At 45.0% G+C, this 9,563-nt stretch overlaps 1 protein-coding gene across 1 annotated transcript in view; it reads right to left on the bottom strand.

Moving 5' to 3' along the window:
- Positions 1-9,563, bottom strand: part of pkd2l1 (polycystic kidney disease 2-like 1) — an 87,862-nt gene that overhangs the window by 53,298 nt on the left and 25,001 nt on the right. The window lies entirely within an intron of this gene.

Raw genomic sequence — 9,563 nt, 5'->3', positions numbered from 1 at the left:
AAATCACAAAACTACCTTTGCCTGCCGGGCGTCCAGATCCAGAATAAGGGCAGAGAGCAATGGATCTGCCACATCCTGGACCTGTTCAAATCCTTGATCTGCATTCACTCTTGGCTGAACCCCTAAACAGGAGTCCACATTCGGAAATCTACGCTGAGAGGTTTCAGTCCCCTTGGCTGGTGCTGAAGTAGTTTGCTTTTCTGAACTTTGGCTCTGTATCTGAGTTAGATTTATTGTCACATGTACCCACAACAACAATGTAAGTTGTCGCTTACGGCCCCATCTGAGGTACAAAGGTACCTAAGCACAGAATCTTAGATACAAAGCAGAAAAATAAGGAAAACAATGTTAAAAGGTTAAATGTTACATTCTTCTTACCAAAAGGCAGAAACACAATTAACAGTTCAACACCACAGTCTATAAGCACCTGCCACACTGGGCCCACATCCTCACAAGGGCTCAACCTCCCCATCGCAGGGCTTGAGATCACATTGTGCTGCCTGCTCCCACTCTCGTGGTGATAATATTGTGAAGTCGATATTATAATAATCCCTATTTTCTAGTTCTGAAATTATGGCTTGTTTTGGATTGGGATGGAGATCGGTCAGTGCCAGACTAACTTTCCAGAATGTGTAGCCTCCTTCAAAATCCCAAACCAGAAACACCCCCATCTAAATCTCAGTCATCTGCAAGGCATCCTGTTCAATGAATGCTCATGGTTTGGGTGGCACAGTGGCTCAGTGGTTAGCACTGCTGCCTCACAGCATCAGGAGCCTGGGTTTGATTCCACCCTCTGGTGACTGTTTGTGAGAAGTGCCCATGTTCTCCCTGTGTCTGCGTGGGTTTCCTCCCACAGTCCAAAGATGTGCAGGTTAGATGGGTGGGCTACAGGGAATCTGGGGTTACAGGGATAAGGTGGAGTTTTGGGACTGGGTAGAACACTTTTGGGATGGTTGTGAGACTCAATAAGCTGAATGACCCCTATCTGCTCTGAAGTGATCCTATGATTCATGTTATGTTATTAGCAGAATAGTGTATGGATGCAATCCAGTAAAAAACAGAAAAAAGGGCCTGTAAAGGCTCCTTTAGATATCTAAAGGAAATGTCCGGGTTAATAGAATGTGGGCCCAGGCAGAATCAGGAGAATTAATAATGGGGAGTACAGAAACGACAGAGAAGCTAAATGACTCCTGTGTGTCTGTTTTCACTGAGAAAAGATACATGAATTTCCCAGAATTAGAGATCCAACTGGTTGGGGCAAATGTAGAGTTGAAGGAAAGTAGCTTTAGTGAGAAGATTGTACTGGACAAATTAATGGAGCTGAAAGTTGATAACCCTCTGGAACCTGATTGTCTGCCTCCCAAAGTGGTGCGGGACATTGTGCTGAGATAGTTGATGCATTGGTGGTTAATTCAATAGATTCTGAAATGAATCCTGCGGACTGAAAAGTAGCAAATGTAATGTCAGTATTTAAGGAGGGAGCAAGAGAGAAAGAAACAATGAACTAAAGACTTGTTAGCCTTACATTAGGGGAAGGGAAAATACTAGAATCTATTAAATAAAGATTAGATAAACAGGCACTTGGATGATAATCAATGTTTTAGGTTGAGTGACCCTTCCTCAGAACTGGGTCACTTGACCCAAAACATTAACTCTGATTTCTCTTGACAGATGCTGCCAGACCTGCTGAGCTTTTCTGGCAATTTCTGTTTTAGTTTCTGATTAACAGCATCTGCAGTTCTTTTGGTTTTTACTTGAATGATAATGATAGTCAGCATTGATTAATGGATTGATTGTGACAAACTTGTTGGAGATTTTTGGACATGTTACTGACAAAATTGAGAAAGGTTGAACTGATGGATGCAGTAAATTTGAGTTTTCAAAAGACTTTTGATATAGTCCCAGATAAAAGTCTGGTTAGGAACATCAAACCATACATAATGGGAGGTAATGTACTGGCATGGATTAATGATTGGGCGATCAGACAGAAAATCGAGAGCAGAAATAAATGGCAGTCTGTAACTAGTGGGGCACTGTAAGGGTCAATATTTGGGTCCAAATAGGGTGTGTAATGGGATGTCGCTGTATTGGAACAGTTGATGATTGTTAAATAATATATTATTTCATTAAGTATTTCAATGGAATTTAAATTATGTCAAGTCTTGTTTTTTTGTTTGTAAGAATAAAGTATGTTTTGCTTAAAGCCTGGCTGTAGACTAATTGAATCACATCTGAACCCCAATGCCTTACACTTGCTTCTAAACGAAATAAATCATTAGGGTCTAGGCTATCTCCTTGATATATTTTGAGGGGGTTTTGTCTAGTCCATAAGATTATATGCATCTAAGTGATGTCTTTAAAACCCTGTAAAAGTTCAGTAAACTGGAAACAAGCATGGAAGAGAAGTAAGCTGCTGTTCATAGGGGGCCAGATTTCCTGTGACACAAGAAGATACAGAGATAGAATTTCTGAAAGGGGAATAGTAGGGGATTCAGTGATGACAATGATAGTGAATGTCAAGAGGCAACAGTTGGAAGAGGGTTTTTGGGGTGGTTCACATGGTGTGCTGGGTGACACTGAGACAATACCAGCAGCGTCTGAGAATGGCCTGTGAGTGGAGCCTCCAGTTGTCTGCCCAGCTCTGAGGAGATGGTTTCTAATTTCCATGGGAGTGCCACCCGGAGATGGAACAGTGTCTGGGAACTGTCCTGGTCCACAGCTCGCTGAATTTCCCTCTAATGCCCTTTGATGGGACAATTTAAATTCTAAACCCGCAGTGACTAAGCTGCAAGAGTGAATTTCGGAAATGTCCCAGACAGTGCAACAAGTTGTTAACTAAATACACATTCACTCTTTAACATTTAGTACATGGATTTTACCCACGGCATCATCAGCTGATTGAAGAATAAGCTGAAGAATTTATTGATGGCCTACATTCTGTTGGGGAGCTGTATGGAATGAATTCCTTGCTTTGTAGTTCTGTCACTGTTAGACTTTCAGCACCAGCATGATTCAGGAAATCTAATCATTTGCTGGCTGATATCATCAGGACGTTTAAAAATTCATCAGCACCTTCCTGCATCTGGCTGAGACTTCGTCCTAACAGCGGATTACTCTTCTGTCAGAAAGGCGGCTTTTCATTTTCATTAACAAAGTATAAACGAAAGAAGATATCTTGGAGAAATGTAAACAGCAGTGTGAATGCAAGCTAACAAAATGTGAGGCTGGATGAACACAGCAGGCCAAGCAGCATCTCAGGAGCACAAAAGCTGACGTTTCAGGCCTAGACCCTTCATCAGAAAAGGGGGATGGGGTGAGGGTTCTGGAATAAATAGGGAGAGAGGGGGAGGCGGACCGAAGATAGAGAGAAAAGAATATAGGTGGAGAGGAGAGTATAGGTGGGGAGGTAGGGAGGGGATAGGTCAGTCTAGGGAAGATGGACAGGTCAAGGAGGCAGGATGAGGTTAGTAGGTAGGAAATGGAGGTGCGGCTTGAGGTGGGAGGAAGGGATAGGTGGGAGGAAGGGATAGTTGAGAGGAAGAACAGGTTAGGGAAGCAGAGATGAGATGGGCTGGTTTTGGGATGCAGTGGGGGGAGGGGACGAGCTGGGCTGGCTTTGTGATGCAGTGGGGGAAGGGGAGATTTTGAAGCTGGTGAAGTCCACATTGATACCATTGGGCTGCAGGGTTCCCAAGCGGAATATGAGTTGCTGTTCCTGCAACCTTCGGGTGGCATCATTGTGGCACTGCAGGAGGCCCATGATGGACAGTTTCTGTGATGTGACTGCCACCTGGCGCTGAGAGTTAGGCATGACCTTCACTCACAGCTCACGTTGGGAAGTGCGAACAGAACGCCTCGCATTTAGCAACTGAGTTGGTGAGAAATTCGGAGTTTTGGGGACACTGAATCAGAGCAGCCTCTCTCCTCGCTGCAATCATAGCCTGCCGTAGATTTTCTGATCCAACAGGAATCTCAGCGGGATCCCGGTTGCGGAGGGGGGGTGGAATCCATCACGTTCCTGATCCGCCGCTGGTGCTCCAGGGTTAACAGCACCAGAATAATTCTCACGGTCGGGTAATCCAGCTCAGGTTGGCCGGGGAGAATAGCAGGAGAATGCATTGTATTCAGTCATTCCGCAACTGCTGAATTATGACAGTGTGGAAGAAGGCCATTCGCCCCCTCGTGGCCGTGCTGGCTCTTCAATTAGCCATTCACTGAGCGATCCCCTGTCGTCCCCCTGTAGAACCCAGCGCATCGTTTTCAGATAACAATCCAACCCTCTCTCGAATGCCTCGGTTGAACCCGCACCCCCCACCACACTCTCAGGCAGTTCATCCCACTCTGTACACCAGGAAGTATTTTCTCCTGTCACCGTTGCTTCTTTTGCCAATCGCATTTTATCCGTGGCCCCTCTTCTCGGTCACCACCCCCCCCCCCCCCCCACCCCCGCCATGGGAACAGTTTCTCCCGACTGATCGGTCCAGATCAAATCTCCTCTCAGCTTCCTCTGCCCCCCCCCCCAAAAACACAGCCCGAACGTTTCTAATCCATTTGTCTGAATAAATATATGACTTTTTTTTCTGTTTTGCGTAGAAAAACAGAACGTTATGAATGTATTTCAACTGGCACCACTAACAAGCTACAACACAAAGTCAGACCACATGTTTCTGCTGTTAACATTTCATAAAACTAAAAGCTGAGCAATTCCAGGTTTCTCTCCCTAATTCAGTATTCTCCAACACAAATTGCTCCAGCTCGGTCAATATAAATACTGGACAATGTTCCTGTCTGTTTGAAAATGTAAAATTTGTGACTGAGCATTTTCGGCGTACTAGCATTAGTTGTCTGTTTTAATGAGCTTTCTGTAATTTTAGTTGAAAACTCCTTCCTCACAAGACAGGTAAAACTGATACCCACATGTTTAACTAACAAACATCAGCTCCTAGTCAGTAACTGCAGTAGTAAAACTCTCACAGCAATCAAAAACCATTCCCAAAACCTATTATATACTTCACTGTTTTATTTGTGTGCAAACATATCAAGTGCACATTCGCACACTGAACTAGGAATTTGGGATAACAGGTCAACTTTGAGAAGATATGGTAAACTAGGGAGCACAGACGAGGCATGACAGAACTGCATTAAAATGGGAAATAATAAACTGACCAGGACAGGAAGGAATAGACAGAACAAACCTATTAATCCATCAACAGATAAGGTTGGAGGTCACAAAAGTTAATGTGTATTTGAATGCACACAACAGATACTGCAGATCTGAAATAAAACATTCAATGGCATTACCATCACTGAATTCCCTGCTACCAATCGCCCAGATGTTACCACTGACCAGTAACTCAACTGGACTCACCATATAAATGGGATACTACAGCAAGTCAGAGTTTGCAAATTCTGCAGCAAGTAACTCACCTCTTTACTCCCCAAAGCCTGTCACCCCTCTAGAATGAGGGGTCATAGTTTTAGGGTGAGTAATGGCAGATTTCAAACAGAGGCAAGAAGGAATTACTTCTCTCAGACTGCTGTGTTTCTGTGGAATGCATTCCCCTAGAATGCGGTGGATGCTGGGACACTGAATAAATTTAAAGAGGAGATGGACAGATTTTTAATTATTAGTGGTTTGAAGGATTACGGAGAGCTGCGATGAGATCAGCCATGATTGTATTACATTGCCGAACAGGCTCGAGGCTGAACTGCTTACTCCAGCACCAAGCTTTTATGTTCAAAGCATAAGTCAGGAGTGTGATGGAAAACTTCCCACTTCCCTGGATGAGTGCAGCCCCAACAACACTCAAGAAGCTTCACATCATCCAGGACAAAGCATCCACCATCTTTTCTTCAAAACCCATGCTCATTAGCAGCAATGTGTGCCATCTACAAGATGCACTGCAGAACTTCACCAAGTCAACATATTCCAAACTCATAGATAAGAGATAATGGGAACTGCAGATGCTGGAGAATCCAAGACAACAAAATGTGAGGCTGGATGAACACAGCAGGCCAAGCAGCATCTCAGGAGCACAAAAGCTGACATTTCGGGCCTGGACCATTCATCAGAGCTCTGATGAAGGGTCTAGGCCCAAAACGTCAGCTTTTGTGCTCCTGAATGCTGCTTGGCCTGCTGTGTTCATCCAGCCTCACATTTTGATATTCCAAACTCATGACCACTTTCATCTAGAAGGACAAGGGCAGAAGATACATGTGAACACCAGCCCCTGCAGGCTCCCCTTCAAGTCACTTCCCATTTTGATTTGGAAATATATTGCTGTTCCTTCAGTGTCCTTCAGAATCACCCCCCCCCCCACCCCACCAAGGCATTGTGGGTCAACCTATAGCAGTTCAAGAAGGCAGCTCACCACCACCTTCTCAAGGGATGCAGAATAAATGCTGACCTAGGCAGCGATGCCTACATCCAACAGACTCATACAAAGACGAGCTAACCAGAATGGGGCAGATGTGCCTGTATTCCCTAAAACCAGGAAGGAGGTAGCATTGGTTATTATTGTAATGGCTGTTGCTGAGGTTGTGACAAACTGTGTGACTGAACTTATGAAAGATGTCAATATCCTCAGGGTTAATCACAGAATCTCGACAGTGTGGAAAGAGGCCATTTGGCCCATCAGGTCTTCCCTGACCCTCTGAAGAGGATCCCAACCAGATCCAGACCCTATCTCTGTAACTCTGCATATCTCATGGCTAATCCACCCAAACTACACATCGCCGGACACTCTGGACAATTTATCATGGCCAATCCACACAACCTACACATCTTTGGACTGTGAGATCAGACCTGAGTACCCAGAGGAAACCCACACAGACACAGGGAGAATGTGCAAACTCCAGACAGTCGGCCAAGGATGGAATCCTCATCCCTATTCATCCCTCAGCAACAAACTCTCCTGTCTTACAAGTTGCAGATGGTAGCAGGGTGTTGCTGTGTCCCCTCCTCTCCAACATCGCACAATATCATTATTATTTTGTTTTCTTTCACTCCAATGGACCTGGCTGGAGATGGAGGAAGATGAAAGAAATACCATGATGCTGAAGGCAGATGCACCAGCAGATTAGATACAGCCTGTGGGTCAGGGTGAGGAAGTTAGATGAAAAGAGATACCCACAAGAGGTGAAACCCTGGGCAGGAGAATGGGCTGCAGCCAGGACATTGAGTAAAGCCGCCAGCTTTTTAGAGTGTGACAGCACTCATCTGAGGGTTGAATGGAGAAGCATTTCTGCAGACAGTTCAATTTTTTTCTTGAAACTTGTGTGCATGAGTGACTGTGTGTGTGTCTGTGTGTGTGTGAATGACTGTGTGTGTGTCTGTGTGTGTGTGTGACTGTGGGTGTATGTGTGTATGCGAGTGACTGTGTGTGTGTGCGTCTGTGTGTGAGTGACTCTGTGTGTGTGTGTGTGCACGCGTGTGTGATTGTGTGTCTGTGTGTGTGTCTGAGTGACTGTGTGTGCATGTGTGTGTGCGTGAGTGACAGTGTGTGCGTCTGTGCATGAGTGACTGTGTATGTGCATGACTGTGCGTGTGTCTGTGTGCGCACGAGTGACTGTGTGTGTGTGTGTGTGTGTGTGTGTGTGTGTGTGTGCGTGAGTGCACGTGAGTGACTGTGTGTGTGTGTGTGTGTGTGTGTGTGTGTATGTGTGTGTGTGTATGCTTGACTGACTGCGTGTATGTCGTGTGCATGAGTGACTGTGTGTGTGTCTGTGCGTGAGTGACTGTGTGTGTATGTGTGCGTGAGTGATTGTGCGTGTGTATGTGTGCGTGAGTGTGTGTGTGTATGTGTGCATGCGGAAGTGACTGTGTGTGTGTATGTGTGTGTGTGTGACTCAGTGTGTGTGTGTGTGTGCACGAGTGACTGTGTGTGTGTGTGTGTGTGTGTGTGTGTGTGTGTGTGTGTGTGTGTGTGTGTGCGCACGTGAGTACACGTGAGTGACTGTGTGTGTGTGTGTGTGTGTGTGCACGCGTGTGTGATTGTGTGTCTGTGTGTGTCTGAGTGACTGTGTGTGCATGTGTGTGTGTGCGTGAGTGACAGTGTGTGCGTCTGTGCATGAGTGACTGTGTATGTGCATGACTGTGCGTGTGTCTGTGTGCGCACGAGTGACTGTGTGTGTGTGTGTGTGTGTGTGTGTGTGTGTGTGTGTGTGTGCGCGTGTGTGTGTGTGTGTGCGTGAGTGACTGTGTGTGTGAGAGAGAGGGAGAGAGTCTGTGTGTGTCTGTGCAATATGAGTGTGTGAGTGTGTGTATGCGTGTTTGTATATGTGTGCAAGTGTGCCTGAGAATGACAGTATGTGTACTTATGTATGTGTGTGTGAGTTTCTATGCATCTCTGCGTGAAGTGAGAGTGAGTGTGTGTGTGTATGAGTGAGTGCGTGTGAGTTTCTGTGTGAGAGCGTATGTGAGAAAGTTAGTTTGTGTGATAGTGTCTGTGTGTGTGTGTGTGTGTGTGTGTGTGTTAGAAAGGGAGTGTGCACATGTACATGTATGAGAGAATGTGGATGAAAATGTGTATATGGTTGGTGGTGTGTGTGTGTCTGTGTGGATGTGAATATATGTGTGTGAGTGAGAGTGCATGCTTATGAGAGTGCATGGTTGTGAGAGTCTAAAAGTGCATGCGTGTATGAGAGTGTGTATGACTAAGCATGTGTGCGTGTGAGTGTGTGTGTGTGTGTGAGTGAGCATGTGTGAGTGTGTGAGAGAGACAGAGTATGCATGAGTGCAGATGTGTTTGTGTGTGTGTGAGTGTGTGTTGGTGAGCATGTGTGTGAGAGAGAGTGTATGTATGTATGCGTGTGTGTGGGTGCATGAGAATAGCCGTGTGTCTGTGTGCATGTATGAGAAGGAGTGTGAGTATGTGAGAGAGAGTGTGGGTGAGTGTCTGTGTGTGTGAGAGATAGAGATTGTGTGTGAGTGTGTGAATGTGTGTGTGCGTTTGTGTGTACATGAGAATTGGTTTTGATTATAAACGATTATCGTGAAACCTGGTTAACATACCTTGTGATTTAAAATGGATACTCTTGGTAAATGGAGGAATATGTTTGAATTTATTTGGTAAGCTGTGGAGTGGTTGGACTAGAGTGACAATACCTTCACTTCTCTGTGTCTCAGTTATGACCCTGGTCAAGTCCATCCTGTGAAGCTAACCCAAATTTTATGACAATGTCTAACTGCTGCAGCAGAAACACTGAAGGTGACAGCAGCTGCAGAAATGCGTCGCCATTCAATAATATAAAGTATCTGCAGTATCTCAGTTTTATGAGGGAACCACAACTGACAGCTCCTCAGGTTTTTGTGAACATTCGGAAGATATACAGATCTCGACCCTTCAATACAAAGGACTCGGTCAGTTATTTACACTTTGTTGCAATATTAAGGTAAAACTGCTCATTTATATATTCGTTACTCAGTCCATTATCACTGAAAACATGAGGCTACTTGAAAAGATCTTTTGCAAACTCATCAAATGGTTATTATGAATACTTTGTTGCACTTGCTCTGATTAATGAAGATGCTACATGAGGCACTGTAGATGTTTTAACAAAAA

The sequence above is a fragment of the Stegostoma tigrinum genome, chromosome 20, assembly GCF_030684315.1.
Source record: "Stegostoma tigrinum isolate sSteTig4 chromosome 20, sSteTig4.hap1, whole genome shotgun sequence".
NCBI classification, from domain to species: Eukaryota; Metazoa; Chordata; class Chondrichthyes; order Orectolobiformes; family Stegostomatidae; genus Stegostoma; species Stegostoma tigrinum.
This window is presented reverse-complemented; position numbering and strand designations above follow the sequence as displayed.